The sequence below is a fragment of the Geotrypetes seraphini genome, chromosome 10, assembly GCF_902459505.1.
Source record: "Geotrypetes seraphini chromosome 10, aGeoSer1.1, whole genome shotgun sequence".
Classification (NCBI taxonomy): Eukaryota; Metazoa; Chordata; class Amphibia; order Gymnophiona; family Dermophiidae; genus Geotrypetes; species Geotrypetes seraphini.
This window is the reverse complement of record NC_047093.1, coordinates 110010660-110036975: the sequence shown is the minus strand read 5'-3', so window position 1 is coordinate 110036975 and position 26316 is coordinate 110010660. Positions and strand designations below refer to the sequence as shown.

The window sequence follows — 26316 nt, the reverse complement described above, 5'->3', positions numbered from 1 at the left end:
GCTTTAGTAGCAGACCCACTTTTCACAGTATTCCATCATGACAAGGTGGTCCTCCGTACTCATTCTAAATTCTTACCTAAAGTGATTTCAGAATTTCATCGCAATCATTCTATTGTACTTCCACTGTTTTTTCCAAAGCCTCATTCTCATCCTGGAAAAACAGCTCTTCATACTCTTGACTGTGAGCAAGCTTTGGCTTTTTAGTTGCAAAGGAATCAGCCACACAGATCTGCTCCTCAACTTTTTGTCTCCTTTGATCCAAACAAGTTGGGACATCCGATTTCCAAGCACACCATCTCTAACTAGTTAGCTGCTTGCATCTCTTTCTACTATGCTCAGGCTGGACTACAGCTACAGACTCGAGTCATATCCCATAAAGTTGGAGCCATAGCGGCATCAGTAGCTTTCCTTAGATCTACTCCTATTGAAGAAATCTGCAAAGCTGCCACTTGGTCCTTGGTTCATGCTTTCACCTCTCATTATTGTCTGGATGCATTTTCTAGACGGGATGGCCATTTTGGCCAGGCAGTGTTAAAAAATTTATTCTCCTGAATTGCCAACACTCCCACCATCCCATTCTGGTTAGCTTGGAGATCACCCACATGTGAGAATATGCTGCCTGCTTGTCCTGGGATAAAGCACAGTTTCTTACCATAACAGGTGTTATCCAGGGACAGAAGGTAGATATTCTCACAACCCACCCACCCATCTCCCCTGGTTGGCTTCTTAGCTAGCTATCTGAACTGAGATGCGCGCCCTACATTGGGCGGGAAGGCACTCGCGCATGCGCGGTGCGGCATTCGCAAACTTTCATAAAGTTTTACAAGCAAGTCTGCTTGCGAGGCTGTCCGCATCCGGGCTCCGTGGATGACATCACCCCACATGTGAGAATATCTGCCTGCTGTCCTTAAATAACACCTGTTACAGTAAGTAACTGTGCTTTAGTTTAATTGATAAGAAAGATGTGATACTTGCAGGCATGGTAGATGGGATTAATCTCTGGCTTCTTTGTCCCATTCAAGTAGCCTATCTTCTTGATAAATAATCCAGTCTGGCTGGATGCTTAATGCATGTGAATTCTGTGCAGGAGCATTTAGGGTCTATCTGCATCAACATTCCAGAGTCCCATAGGCCTTTGCTGACATTAGTTAGGCCAACCGAAAATGCTGGCTGCTAGCAATGCTAGGCTGACATCTGTATGGCATGCTCTTCTGCAACTGTTTTGTAAACAGCCAGATTGCCCTTCGCGGATGCCTCTCTTACCTTCAACATTATATCAGCATATCCCCTTGTCCTGCACAATCTCCAAGCTTTGAAGATAAACAGTTCCCATTATGAGTTCAGACCTCTGTCTTAGGAGGTTCAGGCTTAAAGGTACCAAGATGCCATGAGTATGAGAGTATGGGATATGAGATCATATATTATGTCTGACCCTGGTATGCAATGCAATAGGCCATGCCAAATCAACCAGATTAGAACCAAATTAGCAAGTGTCAGAGAAGATACTGGAAAATTGCATATATCTTAAAAGGTAGAGGGAACTTTGTGGGACACGCGTTGTAAATAAATGTAGATGTGTTTCATTTTGCAGCAAAGGAAAATCATAATAATACTTAGCACAATTTGTTCAATAATTAAGATAACGATAGGGTAAATTAAAACATTAAATACATGATTTGCAGTAGGCGAATACCCAAATAAAAGTTCCCAAACTGAGACGTGAGCGTCTCGTAGCAAATTTTCAACAGTTTGTGTGATCTGTCCATTTTCAAAAATGATAGTATGATTCACTTCTTTGGAGGTTGTCTTAAGTTGTTCAATGTAGGCATAGAGTTCTGTAAAATTCAGCAGCTTGTGGAATGTCTTGTTGCCCGTGCCAAGAGGGAGTGGATGCACAGCATTTGAAATAAAGTCTGGAATATCCATAGAATCATTAGTTGCCAGAGGTGTGGAATAGGTTGTCCCATTAATGGTGATGGAGAACAGAGAATGACTACACCAGGTATTGTTCAATAAATAGGTTGAACTGTACAGCAAAGCGTTCTTAGGAAGGTGGCTGTCATGAATCTGGGGATCCAACGAACAGGAAACATTTTGTGGAAAGAACAGGTGAAAACAAAAGTGTCCAGCTCTGAGGTGATACAGCATGTGTGAGGAAGTAGAGAAGTAGGAGATCTTTGCAGTAAGGGTGCAGGAAGATGAATTAGTCCAGTAGGAGCTGACAGTCTCTTTAAACTGGTGAGGTGCATACTTGGGATGAAATGGGTGTCTGCACAGGATTTGTCAGTCTCTTTAAACTGGTAAAGTTCACCCTTGGGATGAAATGGTACAGGGAGGGATACACCGGCTTGAAAGGAGTCCAGGTATCATCCAGTGGCACTGAGGTGATCCAAAGAAGAGATAGAAAAAGAGAGAGAGACCAGGTTGCCTGTACTGAGTGTGGCAACATGTGACAATGTTAATGCATTTACTTGGTATTGCAAGAGAGAGAGACAATATGCAGGTACTTAATGTTCTTAATCGGACATTCCAAAAAGATGTTTTTGTGTGCCACACCCAAATATTATGGCACTCAAGAGAGACCATAATTATGTACTGATTGTATTGAACAAAAAAAATTATGTCAGAAATGTGTACTGAATTGATCATATATAGTGAGCACCATGGAATAAACACTGTATAACACCTTTCCTTAATAATAGAATCCCTGACTAAGCTTCTCTTAGGCTAGGAAAACTATAGCTAAAAGGACATTGCGTAATTTGGCTAGTAAAAAGTGGGAAAAGAGCTCTAGAAATGGCCAATGTTATATTTTCTGGGGTACCCAATAAACTAAAACAAATAGACAAAACTGAGACCACATGGCACAGACAAAACAAAAAACACCAAGTTTTAGTAGACTTGAAACTTTTCTTCCATCTGTCTAGGATTCAGGGCTAAACTTAAATCTGCAAATAAACACACAGTTATACAAAAAAAAAAAAAAAAAAAAATGCACACATGAGCAAAGTATATGTACAAATAATGTATAGCATAACCATCTTGTATTTAGAAAAGGCATAAAGCTAATGTCTCCTTGGAGCGTCTTTATCTCTGCAGTGATAAAAAGGATCCTTAGAGTACATTAAAAATATCTCTGTGCCAAAACTGGTCTGGGATGGCTATGTATGTATTCTAACTGGCTGCTAAGAAAAAGAAGAAACATTTTAAATCAACAACATCCTCAAGGTCCCTTAGAGCAAAATTTGTCTATGTTCCATTCAAGCCAACCTGGACCACATGTCTGCCACCTGGGTCCCACTGCACTCTGAGGAGTGAGCACTGCTGTGCAGAGGTCAGGTGCAGGCTGGATGTGTCTTTTTTTTTTGTCCGCACTGTCATGTGCTGGCATTCAAAGGTAAGGAGTAGATTCCAAAATTCATTAGACATGTTTAGGACAGAGAAAAGTGCACATTTTGGGTTAAATGTCAGAGTAAGAGGCTGCCACTGGTACCACAGACTTTGAAACCTTATTTAGAGCATGAGAGTCTATAGTGAGCCTACTGGAGCCCCCTGGTTTAACAAATGACCAGGGTGGAAAGCCACATGCTGAAGAGATAGGTCCACTCAGACCCCTCTCCTCCATCTTAGGCACCAGTTCTGTTAACAAAAGTTCAGTGTGCCTTTTCCCACAATCTAGCTTCTTTTGTGCTCAAACTAAAACATTTGCAGCCTCTGAGTGAGTTCTACTAAGGTCATGCTGCTGCGCTGGCATGCTACACTGCGTGGCTAACTGTGCAGGAATAACCTCAGTGCTTTGTAATTCCTAGATGAATTGATTCAGCTGTTTTTCTGTGGAATCCGTGCTAGATCTGATGAGGTATAGGTGAAATACAAATATTGGCATAACATAACAAATAAATATTATAAGAACTTAAGTGTTGTCATACTGATACAGACCAGAGGTCCATCAAGTCCACTATCCTGTTTCCAAAAGTGGCCAATCTAGGTCACAAGTACCTGCTTTTTCTAGAAATAAATAATGGCTACTTCATTAGAGACTTCAGCCAGTGGGACAGAATAGGATCTCAAGCCCCTAGTCAAACCTCCCTCAACATCATGGTAACTCAATGTCGTCCTCACCCAGCTTATGAAAACTCCATTAGAGCCACTCCATACATGCCTCCTGAAGTTTTTGACTTGAAACATCTTACTCTTTTTGGCATTCACTTCAACCCGCTGCATCAGTGAGTTCCAATTCAACATATACAAGATTTCATCATAACAGAGCAGTTATCTGTATGTGTCATAACTTCCTTCTAAAGTAGTGTCGAAGTTCCTTCTAAAGTGGTGTCGGAGTTCCATTTTAACTAATGAATTGTTCTGCTTTGGGTAAGGAATGGAGGGTTGGATGGTCAGGACTGCTGCCACTGCACTGACGCTTCCCTTGTCGGCGGCTCCTCCCTGCTTGGCGGCTTCCTCTGCTCAGTGGCTGGGGCTTCCTCTACGGAGTCGGTGCCGTGGTGTTTGCCACTTCAAACTCCGTGCCTCCACATGCGGAGTAGAAGGAGCCAGAAAACCGCCACACACAAAACGCCACAAGCTCCTACTGCGCATACGGGGCCGCAGAGCTACAGATCATGGAGGTAGGAATGCACATGCGCGCTTAGGGTTTTATTATTAGTAATTATGTTTGAATGTAGTTATATAAGTTATATAGTGGCTTATTGGAAAGATGTCTGGAACATAATTCAAAAAATATTCCATATACAATCTGGGATTTCTCTGTCAATAGTTTCTTTTATAGATTCTCACACAAAACTGTTTGATATACTATTAACCATAGAACAGAAGCTTATCCTATCCAGTTGGAAATCTTCTAGTGGCATTCTGTCCTCCATCAACAGAAATGTGAATTTGCTGTAGCAGAAATATTTGTATCAGTAAGAAGTGCAAAAATAACTTGGTCCCCGTTCTAGACATATACAATTAGGGCCAGATTTTGTAAAGAATATCTAAAATTTAGGCGTTTTTTAGACATCCAGCAGGAAAATGCTGAATACGATTCTATAATGCATAGACGCACTGTAGAGAATTGCGCTCAGCATGTCTAGACACGTCTAAATAGATAAATGTCATTTACAGAATCGCCTTTTAGGCGTCGCATAGACGTCTTCACAATGTCTATTATGTTATCGTGTCTTATTTTTATGACATTAGAATGGTGATATTATGCTGTTTTTCATTAAAATTGTATGCAGTGAAATGCTGGCACCACTTCTAATTTTACTTACAACCCTTTTAAAAAAAACTTTTGCTTCTGTCACAGGGAGCAGGGTGGGATTCGAATCAACAAAGTCAGGGTGCTAAGGCTGTAGCTTTAATCTTTGCACCACACACTCAGATAGTAAACTGCATGTCAATTCCAAAGCAGTCGTTTCTCTAGAATAAATATTATACATGTACCTTCAACATTTATCCAATTCCTCTTTTGCATACTAAAGCTTCTATTTTGGGGGCTAAAGAGGATTCCAGGTTGATATTAAGGTCAAAATATGTTTAATACACTTCCCCCTCCGTATTCACGAATTCCGTATCTACGGATTCGCTTATTTGCGGTTTTAAACAAAAAAAAAGCATTTTCACTTTTTAGGCTATTTTAAGCCCTGTAAGCCCCCCTTTAAGCCTTACCTGGTGGTCTAGCAGGTTTTCGGGCCAGGAGCAATCTTCCCATACTCCTGCCCTGTGCAGATCACAGGAAATGGCTGTCTTGAGCTCCTGTCATCTCTCGAGACTACGACGGGAGCTCAAGGCAGCCATTTCCTGTGAGCGATCTGCACGGGGCAGGAGCGTGGGAAGATCGCTCCTGCCCCAAAAACCTGCTAGACCACTAGGTAAGGCGTAAGGGGGGGCTTAAAGAGCTTAAAATAGATTGGGGAAGTGGGGCTTAGGGGCAGAACTGGCCTGAACATTATTTGCGGTTTTTTAATATTTGCGGGCCGGCTCTGCCCCTAACCACCACGAATATGGAGGGGGAAGTGTATTGCATTACTCAAGCAAAGCATATGAAAAAAAATTATATATTGCATACTCAAACCTCATTTCCAAAAGGTTAAGAACATAAAAGGAAATATACTACTCACACAATGGCTGCAGTAGTTCAGAGCATGTGGACGTGCCTGGTGCAAAATCTTGACATCATTGTGACATCATCAAGGTGCACCTAGATGGCAGAATGTCACTACTAAATAATATGATCCTCTGTCTAAACAAAAGGTCCTGTAGCTCAATGGTTAAAGGCATTTCTTCTATCTTCCAAAGGTCATGGGTTCAAATCCCAAGTATGGTTAGATATCCCCAGCACATAATCTTATTTATTTTAGAATGACGATTTTATGCTGTTTGTCATTAAAATTCTATGCAGTGAAATGCTGGCACAACTATTATATGTTATTTATTTATGTATTGATCCCTTTTTATTTTATTTCTGTTTTGTGACATGGAGCAGTGGGGGATTTGAACCAGCAACGTCTGGCTGCTAAAGCTGTAGTTCTATCCACTGCACTACATAGTCAGCCATTCAATCATATGTGAATTCCAAAACTAGGTCTTTTGAGCTTTATTTAGGCGTAATTTCATGGACACCGTTTAGGCATTCCTTAGGCGTCCACTCTTTAGGCATCTCAAGGACGTACTAGTGGCATGTAATGACATAGACATAATTGTGTTTTAGCGTTCTGATGTCATCAGAATGGTGATTTTTACACAAAAAATTATATTTGGAAAAATGGCATGCAGGAGGCGGACTCAATTTTACAGAGGTGGACTCCAGGCTCTTCCTCCCCAAGGAACATCACTACTTTGTCCTCCCCGGCCAGAGAAGAACTTACATTCAATATAGGTTGGCCTGAGTAAGACTTGCAAGAAAGTACAACCAGCTTGCCTCTTTTCCTCGTGCTGTAAGTATATGTTACTGGTATATATAAATAATAATGTAAATAACACCTTCTTGTTTAAGCATGTATAAAATAGTTTGAAGATATGCTTTTGGTAAACAATTGCCAGTACTGTGATTTCCTGCCCTCCTTCTCTTACCCCCAACCCAGGCATTAAACCACATGTCAATTCAAAAGCCAAGCTTTAATCCTCTTGATTCACAAGCATTCATTTCTCTAGGATATATATCAAACATGTACCTTCAACAGTGAGAGATTAGAGAAACTGGGCCTCTTCTCCCTTGAAAAGAGGTGATTGAGAGGGGACATGATCGAAACATTCAAGATAATGAAGGGAATAGACCTAGTAGATAAAGACAGGTTGTTCACCCTCTCCAAGGTAGAGAGAATGAGAGGGCACTCTCTAAAGTTAAAAGGGGATAGATTCCATACAAACGTAAGGAAGTTCTTCTTCACCCAGAGAGTGGTAGAAATCTGGAACGCTCTTCCAGAGGCTGTTATAGGGGAAAATACCCTCCAGGGATTCAAGACAAAGCTAGACAAGTTCCTGCTGAACTAGAACGTACGCAGGTAAGGCTAGACTCAGGGCACTGGTCTTTGACCAGAGGGCCGTCACGTGAGCGGACTGCTGGGCATGATTGACCACTGGTCTGACCCAGCAGCGGCAATTCTTAAGTTCTTATGTTACATAGTAACATACTAGATGACGGCAGATAAAGACGCGATGACGGCAGATAAAGACGCGAATGGTTCATCCAGTCTGCCCAACTTGATTCAATTTAAATTTTTTCCTTCTTAGCTATTTCTGGGCAAGAATCCAAAACTCTACCCCGATACTGTGCTTGGGTTCCAACTGCCAAAATCTCCGTCAAAACTGACTCCAGCCTATCTACACCTTCCCAGCCATTGAAGCCTCCCCATCCCATCCTCTCCCCAAATGGCCATATACGTGCGAGTCTGCCCATTACTGGCATTAGTTCAATATTTAATATTATTTTCTGATTCTAGATCCTCTGTGTTTATCCCACGCTTCTATGAACTCCGTCACAGTTTTACTCTCCACCACCTCTCTCGGGAGCGCATTCCAGGCATCCATCACCCTCTCCGTAAAGTAGAATTTCCTAACTTTGCTCTTGAATCTACCACCCCTCAACCTCAAATTATGTCCTCTGGTTTTACCATTTTCCTTTCTATGGAAAAGATTTTGTTCCACGTTAATACCCTTCAAGTATTTGAATGTCTGAATCATATCTCCCCTATCCCTCCTTTCCTCTAGGGTATACATATTCAGGGCTTCCAATCTCTCCTCATACATCTTCTGGCGCAAGCCTCCAATCATTTTCTTCGCCCTCCTCTGGACCGCTTCAAGTCTTCTTACGTCCTTCGCCAGATACGGTCTCCAAAACTGAACACAATAGTCCAAGTGGGGCCTCACCAACGACCTGTACAGGGGCATCAACACCTTCTTCCTTCTACTGGCTACACCTCTCTTTATACAGCCCAGCATCCTTCTGGCAGTAGCCACCACCTTGTCACACTGTTTTTTTGCCTTTAGATCTTCAGTCATTATCACCTCAAGGTCCCTCTCCCCGTCTGTCCATATCAGCTTCTCAGCTGCCAGCATATACGGTTCCTTCCTACCACTAACCTGTCTGTCGTCAGACTTTATTAATCTCTTAACCAACACCCTAAAGCAAATAGAGCATTGGATGACAGCCTTCAAACTAAAACTGAATACAGAAAAAACTAAATTTTTCCTGGCATCTCCCAATGAAAAGATAAAAGACAACATGATTCACGTGAATGGCCGTGATTACGAAATTGACCAAACTAAAAAAATACTAGGAGTCACACTTGACAAACACCTAACCCTGGAAAAGCATACAGATTTAATGTTCAAAAAAAGTATATCAGTCCTATGGAAGCTCCGCACCATTAAAAAATACTTTGATGATTCATCCTTTCGATTACTTGTACAATCATCCATCTTGAGTACGCTGGATTACTGTAACATTATATATCTGAGAGCTTATAAGAAGACACTTAAGCTGAGATTAATTCAGAACACTGCGGTCCGGCTCATCTTTGGTTTAAAAAAATGGGAACATATCACCCCATATTTCCAGATACTCCACTGGTTGCCGGTGGAATCCAGAATACTCTTCAAGTTTGCCTGAATCAGCTACAAAGCTATCTTTGGAATGCTACCAACTTACCTCGCCTCTCAATTCATCCTCAACAGCTTTAATAAGAGTTCTCGCAGAATAAATCTCTTTAATTACCCATCCCTGAAATCATGTCTTTACAAGAAGTTCCTAGACAGAATGTTATCATTCCAGGCAGCCAAACTGAACACATGGCTCGTAAAACCCATTCTCGAGGCCACTTCTTACGCCGACTTCAGAAAATCACTGAAGACCCGTCTCTTTAACAAATTCTAATTCCCAATTCTTGCCCAATCCCCCTCAGCTATCCTCATCCCTATCCCCATTTCTCTCGATTTTAGATTAACTCATCCTTCTTCCCATTTGTAAAGGTATTCCACCCAAATTGTTTTCCCCTGCACCCCAATCTCTGACTAGATACTTCCTTTTGATTCAACTCATCTTGGTTCTCTTCCATTTGCAATTTGTATCCCAGAAAGTACTTTTCTGTTCCCCTTACATCTCATACACTCATTGTATGTATCTTGTAAACATCTCTTACTTCTTGTTGTAAACATCTCTTACTCTCATTGTATGTAACTTGTTGTAAACCGCTTTGAACTTAAGGTATAGCGGTATATAAGAAATAAAATTATTATTATTATTATTATTAAGTGCATTACTCTGCATTTCTTTGCATTGAATTTTGGTTGCCAGGCTTTAGACCATTCCTCTAACATTTGCAGATCCTTTTTCATATTTTCCACTCCCTCTTCGGTGTCTACTCTGTTACAAATCTTGGTATCATCTACAAAAAGGCAAACTTTTCTTTCTAACCCTTCAGCAATGTCACTCACAAACATATTGAACAGGATCGCCCCCAGCACCAAACCCTGAGGGTCTCCATTACTCACCTTTCCTTCCTCCAAGTGACTTCCATTAACAACCACCCTCTGGTGCCTGTCCGACAGCCAGTTTCTAACCCTATTCACCACTTTGGGTCCTAACTTCAACCCTTCAAGTTTGTTCAAGAGCCTCCTATGAGGAACCGTATCAAAGGCTGAAATCTAAGTAAATTATATCTAGCATATGTCCTCGATCCAGCTCTACGGTCATCCAATCAAAAAATTCAATCAGGTTCGTTTGGCACAATTTACCTTTTGTAAAGCCATGTTGCCTCGGATCCTGTAACCCATTAGATTCAAGGAAGTACACTATCCTTTCTTTCAGCAACACTTCCATTATTTTTCTAACAACCGAAGTGAGGCTCACCGGCCTGTAGTTTCCCGCTTCAGCCCTGTGACCACTTTTGTGAATAGGGACCACATCTGCTGTCCTCCAGTTCCCAAGAACCACTCCTGTCTCTAGAGATTTGTTGAACAAGTCTTTAATAGGACCTGCCAAAACCTCTCTGAGCTCTCTCAGTATCCTGGGATGGATCCCATCCGGTCTCATTGCTTTGCCCACCTTCAGTTTTTCAAGTGCTCATAAACACTCTCCTCCATGAACGGTGCAGAATCTACTCCATTTTCTTGTGTTACTTTGCCAGACAATCTCGGTCCTTCTCCAGGATTTTCTTCCTTAAACACAAAACAGAAATATTTGTTTAGTACGTTTGCTTTTTCCTCATCACTCTTCACATATCGGTTCCCAGCATCTTTTAGTTTAGCAATTCCATTTTTCATCTTCCTTCTTTCATCTGAAAAAAATTATCTCCCTTTTTTATATTTTTAGTCATTTGTTCTTCCGCCTGCGCTTTCGCCAGATGTATCTCTCTCTTGGCTTCTTTCAGTTTCACCCTGTAGTCCTTTCTGCACTCCTCTTCTTGGGTTTTTTTATATTTCACGAACGCCAACTCTTTTCCTTTTATTTTCTCCGCCACTAGTTTGGAGAACCATATCGGTTTCCTTTTTCTCTTGTTTTTATTTATTTTCTTCATATAAAGGTCTGTAGCCATTTTTATCGCTCCTTTCAGCTTAGACCACTGTCTTTCAACTTCTCTTATGTCCTCCCATCCTAACAGCTCTTTCTTCAGGTACTCTCCCATTACATTAAAATCCATATGTTTGAAATCTAGGACTTTAAGCCTTGTGCGGACGCTCTCCACTTTAGCCGTTATATCAAACAAACCATTTGATGATCGCTACTTCCCAGGTGAGCACCCACTCGAACATTAGAGATACTCTCCATGTTCTCTGCTGTTTTCCAAAACTACTCTCACACCAGCACAATGTGTGACCAGAATGCTTCCTCTGCTTTCCTTTGGCCTCACTCTTACACAATGCAGGTGATACTAGGGAAATTTGAAGGCTGTGGACCGCATTCATTACAGGATGCAGCTGTTAGGGAATATGGTTGAAATCTGTCTCCCCTGCAAATTCCTATATCCTAGGTAGTGGCATAGTAAAAGGGGTGGGGGTGGGGGCCTGGGCACCATCTTTGTGAATACACAGGCACCTGCTCTCCTTTCTGCTCCTCACTCCCTCCCCTCCACTGTTGCATGTGTGTGCTGCTTCCCTTCCCCCGTACCACTGTAATGTATCAGGCGTGAATAACTTCCAGGCTGCTGTTGAGCCAGTGTCAGCTGTTCCTCTGATATCAGGTTCCTGAACCTGCACCTAGGAAGGGAAGCGGTGTGCGTGCGGCAGGGGGGGTAGGGAAGGAGCACGTGGTAGGTGGGGGCAGAGAAGAGGGAGGGAAAGGGGCTCCACTACCCTGGGCATCTCTCACCCTCAGCCCACCACTGAGTAGTAGGTAATCCTCTAAGTTCTTATTCATATTTTAAGGGGCTTCTACTATTACCCTATCAGTAGCTAGTATTACTGGTACACTAGGAGGCCAGCATATCTTATGCTCAAATTTTATGGGAACTGTCCTGTGACATAGAAGTGAAGACTTGAGTATGATTATGTCAGACTGCTATATGAAGAATGTCATGCAGCTGGCACTCATCCTATCCCTGCTTCTCCTTTCTCATCCTTTCTCCATTACCCAGGTTTAAGATCTAAGGAAAAGTAGCCAGCTCCTGCACAGAGAAGAAGTGCAATTCCTCCAGGGGAACAGCAATTCCTCCAGAGTAGAGAGCTGCACGGGGATGACTGGAATCCCGTGGGGATCCTGTGGGGTCGCTGCCTCGGCTTGCGGGGATCCCATGGGGACGCCCCTCTTAGTCGCGGGGATCTCGCAGGGTTGGAGAGTTTGTTTGATATGCACCTTTAACTGCCCTCCACGTTGTAGTCTTCTATGCAGCGTGCAGTGCTCTCAGCACACCACCACTCGGAAGTCTTCCCCGTCGTCAGAGAGAAGTCTTCACGTCAGCAGCGTGCAGGGTCCGCTGCCCTGCGAAGAAGTGCGGCTGGTAATAGTACTGCCCTTCAGCAGCTACGGTAATTAAGGTAGGCTGCAAAAAGATCGCTGGTGCACCTGAACTCTCGCTGCCAGTCATTGTGCTGATTCTAGGCTAATGGAGATCGGAGTTCAGGTGCAAAAGAGCCGAGTCTTGCCTTTGAGGTACACAGAAATGAAGGACCAGCATGATAGGGGAGTGGTCAGTGCTTAGAAGTCTGGCAAAGGGGGAATTTGGATCGGACTTCACCTTGAGAGCTATGTCCAGGACTTCTGAGAGAAACAGAGAGGGCAGAGATCTCATCTGATCCAAAAATCCACATAAATCAGGCATAAGAGAAAAAGTTCCCTTCAGAGGAGACACCGCCCAGGAAAAGGATCTAGGCTGCCCTAATTAGCTTAAGGTGAGACTGGGAGGCAAGGGGGGAAACTGGAGGATGCTGCAAAGAGGAGAGGAGGGGGAGGGAGTCCACGTGCATATGCTCGAGGGGGGAAGAAATAATGGCTCTGAAAACAGGAGAGGTTGAGAGATGGTGGACAATGGGATTTAGGGAGGGAAGGAAAAGAAAGGGAGAGAAGTTGGACACAAGGGATGGGGGGATAGAGATACTGGATAGGAGGGTAGTTGGGAAGAGAAAGAGAGAGCTGGTGGACCTTGGGGTGGGGGTTGTGCGCAGAAAAAGAGGGAGGGGGCAAGAGCACTTATGCGTTGCAGCAAAGAGGAAGTGCATTGGGGCATGGGAGGGGCCCAAATGCATGATATAGAAGGGGGGAGGGAGTGCGTTTTTGAACACAGAAGGCATGAACTTGGGAGTGAAAGAGGATGGAGGAAGGGAGGGAAAGAGATGTTGAGGTGGCGGAGGGAAGGGAATAGAAAGGGAGAATTGGGCGTGGGTGTGTTAGTGAGAGGGAAAGGGATGGTGTACACGGGGAATGGAAGAAAGAGGAGAATTTTTGGTCATAGAGAGGGAGTGAGGTACAGATGAGAGGGAAGAGAAAGATGAAAGGGAGAAATGTGGTGGAAAGGGAACAGTGAGACAGATTGAAAGGGATGCAAGAGGGAGAAATGTTGGATATAGTGGTGAAAGGAATGGAGGGAGAGAGATGTGGCATGGTGCTGGAGAGGGGCGATAGGGGAAATGTTGGGCATGGGGCTGGTGGGCAGGGGCGACAGATGCTGCACATGGTCCGGGGTATGAGAGAGGGATAAATGCTGGACCATGGTAGGAGGAACCAATGGACAGAAAGAGAAGAATTTGCAGGAGACGGAAAACTGGAAAAAAAGAAACTGGGACCAACTTGATGGAAAAATAAGTCTCCAGACAATAAAGGTAAAAAATGGAATTTGTTGACTAAAATACGTTAGCTTTGGGAAATGTATATAGCAGATGTCTTTGTATTGTGTTCATAAGAAAAGGAAAAGCATTTCTGGTTTTATTTCTACAGTGTTGAATACTTGCTGATCCTTACTGTAGCTGGTGGGATCCCCAAGCACTGCCAGCAGAGGACCTCCTCTAGAGACGGCCAGAACTCCCCTCCACCAAGTGCAACAGTCGCTGGCAGCATCCATGAGCCACCGAGGTGCCAGCATTTGTTACTTGGATGCTACTGCTGCCCACTGAGCTTGGTAAAAGGGACCCCCGGCCAACTACAGAGGAAGTCCTCGGCTGCATGTCACGTAGGCATGGAGCTCAGCACAGGTACACATTTGTTCAGCTGCAGGGGCTTGGGATTGTTGGGGACAGCTAGGGGGAAGGGAGAGGGAAGTGACAGGCAGGCCAGGGTGAGGAGAAGAAAGAGCGAGAGCTAGCATGAAGGGAGAGAGTGAGGTGACAGGGAGAGGAGGGGGGGAGCACAAGATAGCACAGACAAGTTAGCAGGCAGTATAGCTAATATGAGAACTAGCAAAAGGGACAGGTGACGACCATCATGAGGGGTAGGGAAAATGAGGCAATGGTGACATGGAGCATGGGATGACAGTTGGCTAGAGAATAAGGTGGCAAACAGGCCAGCCAAGGTGATAGCCTTCACCTTGGGCAGAGAAGTAGGGAGAGTGAAGTGGCAGGCTGGATGGGAAGGGAGAGAATCTGGCATAAGGGGGTACAGAGATAATGGTAACAGGATCAGCGGTAGGGAGAGTGTGGTGATGGTGACAAGGAAGCAAGTGGACCAGTGTGAGGGGTAGGGAGGCTGTGTTTTGTATGTAGGAAAAGGACTGTTTTCTTTTAGCATTGACTGTGCAGAATCGATCTGTATTAATCTGGCTTCAGTTTAACAATGGGTATATTAATGTTCTAATGCTCACTGCAGTGTTTATGATGCTCCCTTTTCCTGGATGCACCCTTGCTCATGGATTATTACTAAAAAAAAAAAAATTTTTTAAAGGAGGGGGTGTTAAAAAAATGATTGTATTTTATTGGTTTAAATAAACTAAGGCTTAAATGAAAAAAAAAATCAAAACTTTCTGAAGTAATTGCTGCTTTTTATGGGGACAGGTAACTTTTATGGGGGGATGAGTGGAGAGTGGGGACAGAGGGGATTCCTCACGGGGATAGGTGGGGATAGAGGGATTCCTTGGGGGGACGGGTGACATTTCTATCCCCGTGCAATTCTCTACTCCAGAGGAACTGCGTGTTGAGGCCAGTAAGTGATGAGGCCATCTCATAGACTCTCCACCTCATATGCACCTCTATGCCAGATACTATGCAGGGAGAGTGTGGCCCAATGATTAATGATACAGCCTCATCCCATGCTGAGGGTTCAAACCGATACTGCTGTTTGTGACCCTAGGCAAGTCACTCAATTCCCCCCTTGCCCCAGGTACATTAGATAGATTGTGAGCCCAACAGGATAGACAGGGAAAAATGCTTGATTACCTGAATAAATTATAGTAAACCATTCTGAGCTTCCCTGAGAGAACGGTATAGAAAATTGAATAAATAAATAGTGTGAAAAGTTTCAGTCTCTGATAACCAGAGCTGGTATTGTGACTTCATAATTCCTCAATCCACTAATAAGAGGCAACCTCATCAGTGATGTCACAATGGCTTCATTGTCCTATACTTGGCTCACTTCTGCTACATTTTGATTTCTAGAGTGGCACAGTAGTTAAAGCTATAGCCTCAGCACCCTGAGATTGTGGGTTCAAACCCAAACTGCTCCTTGTGACCCTGCCCAAGTCACTTAATCCATTGTTTATCAACTTGCGGTACGCGGGCTGGCCACCATTCGGGATCTCTCCCTGCCTGCCCTCCGCTGAAGCCATTGCCGCTGATTCCTCCCTGCCACCCGATGTGCTACATCCATTCCCCTCCTGGTCCGTTACCGCAGCATCCACCACTGCCAATCACCCCCCACCACCGCTGCAACTCCAGGTAAGTAAGGGCCAGGCGCATTTAGCAATTGCACGCTGCTGGCCCACCAGCCTTCTCCCCGACGTCAATTCTGACGTCTGAGAGAAGTTTCTGGGCCAGCCAAGCAGCAATTGCCTGGCCTGGAACCTTCTCTCTGATATCAGAATTGATGTCGGGGAAAGGGGATGGCTTGTGGGCCAGCGGTGTGCAATCACTGCACATTCCTGTCCCTTCCTTGCCCAGAGTTGCGGCAGCAGGGAATGATTGGATGGAGTGTGTCAGGTAGTGGCGGACTGGGGTGGGTAGGGTAGATGTAGCATGTTGGATGGCAGGGAGGAATCGGCGGCTTCAGCGGAGAGGGGAGGGGGGCAGGCAAGCTTCGGCCAGGGTCGGCTTTAGGAGAGGGAAGAAGGGGGTGGGACAAAGGCTGGAAGGCAGTGAGGGGGAGGGGGCATGAACTTGGGACACAGAAGGAAAGGAGGGGGTATGAACGTGGAACACAAGGAAGGGAGGAAGGGGGCACTAATTTGGAACATAGGAGGGTGAGAATAGGGACAATTGTTGGGCCTGAGTGTGTGAGTGAGAGGAAAGGAAGAGGAAAATTGGGCAGAGAGAGGAGTGAGGTAGAAATGCATGAGGAATAGAAGGAGAAGAGGGAGAAATGTTGGATATGGTGGTGGAGAGGGACTAGAGGGACAGATTGAAGGGGATACAAGGGGGAGGAATGTTGGGCATAGTGATGGAGGGAGAGATGTGATATGGTTGGAGAGGGGTGATAGAAGGAGAAATGGGGCTTGTGGGCAGGGGTGAAAAATGCTGCACATGATCTGGGGTTTGAGAGAGAAAAAAGTTGGACTCATGGAGGAACAGAGAGAGATGTTGGTTGGGGAATGGAATGAGGTCTGGAGGAGAGGAACATAACATAAAAATTCACTTCTAGACCGCATTACCTTTAAGTTCTATGCGGTTTACACAAGATTAATTTAAAAAATACACAAAAGATGAGAATAAGAAACTAAGAACCCAAGAATCTAGAAAATAAGTAACTTAAGTTGTTTTCTAAAGTGTAAATAGGATTCAGAAATCAGTAATAGAGGTTTCAGTTCCTTAACCCATAAAGCAACCTGATATGAGAGCATCTGGTCATGATGTCTCTTTCCTTTACAACCTTTCACTGGTGGAAAAGTCAAAAAGGCTTTAGTATTTCAAGAGTATTTTAAACATGTAAAACAAAATAATTCTGTCAAATAGGAAGGAGCATCCCCTGCTAAGACTTTATAATATAGACAACCTAGTTTGAAAATAATCCGCACCTCGACCGGTAACCAATGCAATTCTCTATAGAAATGGAATACAGAATCATATTTTTTCAGACCATAAATCAATCTCACTGCAGAATTTTGAATAATTTTCAGTCTTAACAAATTTTTTTTAGTCCAGCCAGGTAGACGATATTACAATAGTCTAAGTGGCTGGGCACTAACGACTGTACCAGTAATTTAAACGCAGAGAAATCAAAATATGCCCTCAGCATGCGCAATTTCCCAAAGTGTATGAAATCCCTTCCCAACTACCTGAGATATTTGGTTTCCTATAGTCAGATTTTGATCAATAATGACCCCCAGAATCTTAATGGTAGAATGAATTGGGTATTGGACCGTCTTTCATACAGTTGAAGTTTCAGAAATATCTTGGCGTGAAGTGGCAAAGAAAAATTTGGTTTTCTCCGAGTTTTCTCTGGAAGCATGCAGGAGGCAGAAAGAACGAAAGAAATATTGGATGCACAGTCAAAAGGAAGTCCAACCAGAGACTCATGAAATCACCAGACAACAAAGGTAGGAAAAACGATTTTATTTTCAATTTAGTGATCCAAATGTGTCAGTTTTGAGAATTTGTATCTGCTGTCTATATTTTGCACTATATTTGTCTATTTTTCTATAGTTGTTACTGAGGTGACATTGCATATTTTAAAGTCATCTGCCTTGACCTCTTTGAAAAAAAAAACAGAAAATAAATGACAATTAACATTTTCTCTGCGTACAGTGTGCTTTGTGTTTTTATAATTTTGTGGTTACTATTATGTTTTAATAAGATTATATTGTGGGTATATGAAAAATGGATGGAAGAATTGCATTACAATTAGTACTATTATTATGGGGTGGAATCGGGCGGAGTTTGGGCAAGTCAGGGGTGTGGTTTGGGCAGGTCTGGGGTGGTGCTTGGGCAGGGGTACTCGGCTGGTATTTGTTAGGCTTAGGGTGTACTTGGATTGAAAAGGACTGACTTAACCCACCCATAGCTCCAGTGACATTACATAAATTGTGAGCCCACCAGGACAAACAAGGAAAAAATCATGTAAACTGTTCTGAGCCCCCCTGGGGGAACAGTATAGAAAATAGAATAAACAAATGTTAATAATGTACTTTGTAGGAGATTTATGTGTTTTATACGTTCCCCTAAATATGGCCGATAGTGGATTTCTTGCTATGTGCCTGCTTGTATTAACATTGGAAGAAAGAGTAACAAAGAATGTCATGTTCGAAAGTGTAGTTGACACTATCTGACTGTATTCTATTTCCATGTTTCCTTCTTGTCTAGCTGAAGCAGCAGTGAAAGCACCCCCTGGAGAGGGCGCAGGGGCTGATCCTAAAGAGGCCAAGGAGGAGGCGGCAGGGGAGGAAGAGCCAGCAGGATTGGAAGTACACCCAGGGGCAGAAATGCCCTGGCTATACTTGGAGGAGGAGGAGGAGGAGGAAGATGAGGCTGCCTCCACCATGCAACCCCTGTCACCTTCTGCCCCTTCTGTCGCTGCCCCTGCCCAACCCATTTCACATTCTGCCCACCCCATCATTGCCCTTGCCCCTGCCCCCATCCAACCCACTTCCCCTTCCCTTTTCAGGAGCAGCATGACCAGCTTCAGGAGGGGTCTTTGTCACATGGGCCTAGGCAACCTGATCTCCTGCATCCTCCCCCCACCCTCTTGAAAACAGATGGATCCAGGGAGAGGTGCTGCTGCAGATGCACCTGTCCCTGGAATCCTTGAGGTCTTGGAGAGGATGGGGGCATTTTAAGAGGCCATTTTAGGCTGACTACAGGCATTGGAAGGACTTGTGGACAGGTTGGAGCCTGACCCCTCCCAATGCATGTAGTCTGACCCCCTCCTGAGGCAGCTCCAGCTGCTCTAGGGGCACCTGCCCCTTCCCAAGTTTGTTTTATTATATTTTATATATTTAAAAGAAAAGTTTTAAGTTTCAAAAAGTTATATTTTATTATTAAAAATGTTTTAAATTGGTTTATAGGTGTCCTGTGTGGTTTTCTCTGGCTGCCCCTGGCTCTACTGTGTGGTATCTTAGTTTAGTGGACAGAGTGGAAGGGAGATAGGGTCAGGAGATGCTGCTGAAGAATGTGTAACTGTCACTTGTGTAAACCAGGCTCCAAAATTAACTACACTACTGCATCTCAGTGGGCCTTGGCCTTCCTTTTTCAAATAACCACAAGGCCACAGATGAAACGTTTAAGCTCTTTATTGGTCTACCTAATTCCAATGCTTCCTAGCCACGTAAATAGAATAATCTCACAGTCCTGGAAAGCAGGTTGCGAGAGTAACATTTGCAACTGCAGATAGATGAGCATATACACAGATAGGCAGTCAGGCACATGATATGCAGAAGAAGCCACTCCCGGGTCCAAACGAAGTGCCAGCCTACATGAGAAAGGGGAGAATGCCAATGTGGTGGAATTGTTCAGGTTTGATAAAGGCTGCTCAGGGATAGATGAGGATACTGTCAGCTGGGAGAAGTCAGGCTAGGGTTACCATATGGCTCTAGAAAAAGGAGGATGTATTGAGACATCTGGGTTTTTCTTCTGCTTAAAGCAATGGAAGTAAGGAGGTCGGATAGTAAAGCTCAGATGTTTCTTCCATTGAAAGCAATGGAAGTAAAACCCAGTTGTCTCAATCCATCTTCCTTTTTCTGGAGCCATAAGGTAACCACACACCCAACCCTAAACAAAGCAACCTGCACATACTGGTTTAGTAAACCAGGTGTATAACAGGGAGGGGTTCAGAATCAGGAAGGTTATGGGAAGTGAGCAAATGGTCAGTAATGCAGGTGATATAGCTGAGAAGGAAGTAATAAGGAGCAGCTGCAACAAGTATCACCCAAAGAGATTGCAAAAAAAAAAAAAAAAAAACCAACAACAAAAAGCACCAAATACACTGAGTGAGAAGCCACTACTCACCTATGCGTGAACAATATCAGTAATATGGAGCAGGATCTACCATTTCCGCACTAAGAACTGCACAACGAGGATCCTTTGCATAGCCACATGAAGATCACGGTCCAGCACACCTGAAAAGGGACAAGAGGGGAAGCATGTTAACACATTGGGGACGTACCTAACTTATCACAAGGGCTAGGGTTTTACCATATGGCTCAAGAAAAAGAAGGATAGATTGAGAAATCCAGGTTTTATTTCTACTGAAAGCAATGGAATTAAGGAGGACTTCTAGAGACATCTGGGCTTTGCTTCCATTGAAAGCAAAGGAAGTTAAACCCAGGTATCTGAGAGGATGGGCTATATTTTTAAAAAACCCAAAAAAACCACCCCACAACCAAATATGACTGTGCAGGTAAGAGGAAGACAGCAAGTTAAGTGTATGGAATGGTGTCATATGAACACAAAACTATCACCAATATACTGCTTTCTCACCAAGCCATCAAGAAGCGCACAATGATGATGCTCTTATATAGTGACAATGAAGGTCTGGGACACCTGAGCTGGAACAAGAGTTTGAAACATGTTAGCAATTTGAAAATGTATTTAATTAGGTTATAGAGGGAAGCAATGACAGTACGGGTAGTATTGGCAAGAGGGGAGTATGCAGGCGCAACATAGAATAGTCAAGGATATATGGAGTAAGCACACCGCAAAGGTAGCAATATATCATCGATATGGTGCATTCTCACCTATTCCTGATTTGGTACTTGAGCTTCTACTAAGAACTACTTGCAAAGGTGGTCCAGGACATCTGAGCAGGGAGAAGAGAAGCAGCTTCTGAGTAAATAGTGATTGTACAACTGTAAGCACAAGGGCTGCTTAGGGAAAGAGGCATAATCACATTCAATCATACAGATGATAGAAGGAGTGGGGGTGAGACAACAGAGGGAAGAATGGATTTGGGGAATCATAGTTAAGTGCACATCAAGACAAATTCTCACCATTATCCCCCCAAAATGAGTGCATATGAAGTTGTCCCTAACCACTTGCCCTCTTCGGCACTCTTGCTCTGGTAGCAGCCTCTGTTTAGGTTGGATGTCCTCTCCCTCATCATCACTTTCTGCCGCTTGTTCAGGAGAGTCTGGCATCTGTTGTCTAACTGCAAGGTTGTGTAGCATGCAGCAAATATCTGGCAGACTTTTTCTGGCCTGTACAGGAGTTGCCCTCCTGAGTGGTCAAGGCACCTAAAATAGAACTTCATAGTCCAAATGTGCGTTCTATGATGGCCCGGGTGGTAGTGCACGTGGTCCAGTTCCACAGTTGTGTGCTGCCTCATCTTCCAATGCTGCTGACGGTCCTGTGGTAAAAGGAGCGAAATGTGGTTAATGATCAAAAGCTTTATTTGCAGTAGTAAGATGTTACTCACCAACCAGCCATCCCCTTGAATCTTTCCCCTCTGAAACTGGTCACAGATGCAAGTGACCTAGTATATATGCATCATGGCATGGCCCTGGGAAATTCGCACACACATTAGTGATTTCCAATGAAGCATTACAGACCACCTTAATGTTCATTGAATGATGGGCATGCCGGTTACAAAATGGTCTCTCCATCTTCGCAGGTAGTCTGAGTGCTATGTGTGTGCAGTCAATAGCTCCCAGGATAGAGGGGAACTGTGCCAGTTCATTGTATGTTGCTGGTCTGCCTCATTCATGGGAAAATGGATGTATATAAAAATATGTCTCAGAAAGACATCAAGAAAGCGACGTGAGTCAGAAGGCTGATTGTACCAACTTTCGCTGTTTGTCCAGCCCTTCTTTATTGTAAACCGCCTCAAACTACTACGGCTTTGGCGGTATATAAGAAATAAATTATTATTATTATTAATGCCAGCCCCAGCTCCCATAGGCCTTTGGAATGTTCCAGTAGCAAAAAAAGTAAGGGCAGTAGTTACTTGTACATAAACTGGAATGGCCTTCTGCAGTTGCTCACACAGATTAACTGTGGTCTCCCTATTAAAGTGATAGAGACCTATACACCGCTCATCTGTCATATCCGAGAAGTTCACCCTGGGCCTATATATCCTGTCGTCAGCCCTGGCCTCTGCATCTGACCTGGCCATGCCCCTCAGCTTAGCCCTGGTCTCTTCCTCAATAGCCTATGACCCTCCACATTCAACAACAAAGCAAAGAACTCGACCATCCCTCACACCAGCACCAAAAGACACCAACAGACAAACACCTAGATGCACACAGCTCCATAAACCCAGCTATAAACACAGAACAAATACACAGACTTGGGGGTCCAAAAGGGAGAAAGTATAAAATAGGAAAGGGTAAATGGAATGAATAGAGTTATGGGAGATATAGGGGACAAAAGACAAAGCAGGAACAGCAAGAATGGTAGGACAAAGATATGAATAGGTCACAGCACACAGCAGAGTCTCACAATAACGCCAAGAATCACCAGCATAAATGCACTCTGGAAGTCCTAAAGATAAGAGCCAACTGCACCTGAGCCCTTTTTATAATAACTACGTCTAAGCAGTATCTGTTAGGAGTTTCCCGCCACAAAAAAATTTAAACTGATTAGGCATCCTTTGTGCGTTTTTCCACCAAACACACCTGGGTTGAAGCTGTAGCTTTAATCACCTGCAGCAGTTATCTGTCAGCTCTTACACTGCCATTCCTCACCTGCTAGCTCTCTAGAAGTGCCAGTTATCTAATCCTACCCCCCCCCCCATAAGCAGTCACAAGCAGTCATTTCTCTAGGATACATATCAAACATGTACCTTCAACACTTGTCCAGGTCCTCTGCTGTTTTCAAAAAAACTCTTACATCTTTTGTCCTCTGTGTATATTGCATCCTAAACCTCATTTCCAAAAGGTTAAGAACATAAAAAGAAATATACTGCTCATACAATAGCTATTCTTCAGAGCAAGTGGAAGTGTCTGATGCACATTCTTGAAATCAAGATGCACCTAAGTGGCAAAATGCCACTAAAAAAACAGGAATATGTGCTGGGGTATCTGACCATCTTTGGGATTTGAACTCATGATCTTTCAAATATGGAAGCAGTGCCTTTAACCACAGAGCCACAGGTGCTTTCTTTTAGGCAGGGATTCTTGCCAAGTGAGATCATAAACATCTTAGGGTAAAAATAAGTTTCCCTCTGGATCCTGGAAAAGGCAGAGTGCTAATATAAATGACAAAGTTCACAATCTGTACTCTCTTATGAGACCAAAAAGAAGCTGTGAGGTTGGGAGATGTATGGATTTGAACTCATGACCTTTGGAAAATGGAAGCAGTGCCTTTAACCACTGAGCTACAGGACCTTTTGTTTAAACAGAGATTCCTATTATTTAGTAGTGACATTGTGCCATCTAGGTGCATCTTGATGATGTCACAATGAAGTCAAGATTGTGCACCAGGCATATCTGCTAGCTCTGAACTACTGCAGCCATTTTGTGAGAAGTGTAGTTCCTTTTCTTTTCTTAACCTTTTGAAAATGAGGTTTAGTATGCAATATATATATTTTTTTCATGTTCTTTGCTTGAGAAATGCATTATTAAACATCTTTTTCTATTATTATCAAATAGGAGTCTTCTTTAGCCCAAAAATAGAAGTTCAGCATGTACTATATATATTTGTTTCATGTGCTTTGCTTAAGTAATGCATTATTAAATATATTTTGAGTCTAATATCAACCTGGAGTCCTCTATACCACAAAAATAGAAGCTCTGTAAATGAGCGCCTATGGTATACCTAACTGATGCCTAAGTCATGTCCACCTAACTTGTGTCTTCCTAGTGCCCAGCTCACGCTCAAAAGTAGACCTGGTTTTGCAATGCCTACATTTTAGGTGTTAGGTAGACATGTTCAGGTGCTGAGAGGCATGCGATTCTGTAAATGGACTTCCAAATTGAAGCCATGCCTACGCCACACCTATTTTTTAGGGCCAGCTTTTTCCGATGGGCGTCCATGAAATTGTGGACATCTTTGTAAAATCGTGTCCAGCGTTTAGATGTCTTAAGTTTCAATTAATGTTTGTTAGTCATTAATTGAACTTATTATCCACTTTATTTGGACTCCTAAGTCAACAATGTGAATGTCTAAAGTCAGATGTCCTTTACAGCACAGTTCTTCAACCGCCGGTCCGCGGACCGGTGACGGTCCGCAAAAAAATCATGCCGGTCCGCGGAGGATTCGGTCCCTGCTTCAACGAAAGGCCGGCGTCAGCTGACTTGCAACTTCCTGTGCCGTGACTTCTGCCTTCGCCGGGACTCCTGCCTTCCACCGCGTTTGCCTCCTGCCTTGTCTCCGCACCTCGAGACCAGCAGCAGCAGCTCTGTGTACTTTTAAACTTCGGCACAGAGCTGCCCCTAAGCAGTATTTTAGCGCGGTTTCATGAGGCAGCCTCGGGGCCTTTGCTAGGCCGGCCCACATTGCATCATCGAAGCGGGCCAGCCTAGCAAAGGCCCCGAGGCTGCCTCATGAAACCGCGCTAAACTACTGCTTAGGGGCAGCTCTGTGCCGAAGTTAAAAGTACACAGAGCTGCCGCTGTTGGTCTGGACTCTTGGGCCGCTGAAGGAAGGCAAAGAGCAGCTTCCTGGAGGTCTCCCTTCCTCTCGCCTTTGCAGGTCCCTTTTTTTTTTCCTTCAAACGGCAACGGGCCCCAGCATCGACATCAATCAAGTAAGTTCCACTGTTCCTTGCAAGCGGTTCTGCTCAGCCAAAGCTTCCCCTCTGACATGAGCCACCCTCAGGGGAAAGAAAGTGACCCGCAAAGGTGAGGGGAAGAGGGGCAGATGATGGAAGTTGTGGGGGGGGGGGGGGAGAGAGAGAAAGAAGGGGCAGATGATGGAATGGAGGAGATGAGAGAGAGAAGGGGACAGATGATGGAAGTGAGAAGAAGGGAGAGAGAGCAGAAGGCAGATGGATGTCAGTTGAGAGGGGAGAGCAGATGCTGAATGGAAGTGGGGAAACAACACATACTGGATGGAAGGAGGAGATAAATAAAGGGGGAAGAAAATAGTAAGATAATGGAGGGGTGACAAGCTGTGGGTAGACACAGTGAAAAGAGGGAAATGGGACTAAATAGTAAGAAAGAATTTAATTTAGATGGAGGCAGAAAATAGAGAAGGAAGACCAGAGAAGAAAAGGGAAGAGAGAGTAGAGAATGATATCAGATCTGAGTGGAGGAAATGAGAAGAGAGAGATCCTAAAAACCACAGGGGGGAGGGAAGGACAGAGATGCCAGACCATGAGGGGAACAGAAGGAAGATGATGGATGCCAGACCAAATTGGGGGGGGGCAGGAAGAGAGATGGCAGGGAAAGACAGACAGTGAATGGAAGGGGCAGATGCTGGACTGAAGAGACAGAGAAGGTTATCATGCCGCTGTACTGGGCCATGCTACGCCCTCACCTGGAGTACTGCATCCAGCACTGGTCACTGTACATGAAGAAGGACACGGTACTACTCGAAAGGGTCCAGAGAAGAGCGACTAAAATGGTTAAGGGGCTGGAGGAGTTGCCATACAGCAAAAGATTAGAGAAACTGGGCCTCTTCTCCCTTGAGCAGAGGAGATTGAGAGGGGACATGATAGAAACATTCAAGGTACTGAAGGGAATAGACTTAGTAGCTAAGGACAGGTTGTTCACCCTCTGCAAGGCAGGGAAAACGAGAGGGCACTCTCTAAAGTTGAAAGGGGATAGATTCCGTACAAACGTAAGGAAGTTCTGTGGTAGAAAGCTGGAACGCTCTTCCAGAGGCTGTTATAGGGGAAAACACCCTCCAAGGATTCAAGACAAAGTTAGACAAGTTCCTGCTGAACAAGAACGTGCGCTGGTAGGGCTAGTCTCAGTTAGGGTGCTGGTCTTAGACCAGAGGGCCGCCGCGTGAGCGGACTGCTGGTCATGATGGACCTCTGGTCTGACCCAGCAGTGGCAATTCTTATGTTCTTATGTTCTTAGGAACACAAAAATAGAACCCAAAAATGTATAGGGAGGAAAAATATATAACTGCTGCAAAACCTCCCCAACCCCAAGAAAACCAACTGACAAGGGGGAGAGACAAGAAGTAACCTCAATCTAAGTTAATCAGCAAATTACACATAGTGTGAAACAGGAGAACCCTCAGTAACACAGTCACCCACTAAGGGAAAGGCTGTCACCGGCTGACACTCAGAAAGAGTGTAAACTGTGAAACATCCCCGGGTTCTTCCTGTAAGTGAGAATAAATCAAGTGCACCCCCAAAAAGTGCTACGTGTGAAAAAAGATTCTAGAAATCAAAAAAACACACTATGAGGTTAAGAAATT

General features: G+C 44.1%; 1 protein-coding gene across 7 annotated transcripts in view; it reads left to right on the top strand.

Moving 5' to 3' along the window:
* The window catches only part of ZNF618 (zinc finger protein 618), a 771796-nt gene that overhangs the window by 536696 nt on the left and 208784 nt on the right, over nt 1-26316 (top strand). The window lies entirely within an intron of this gene.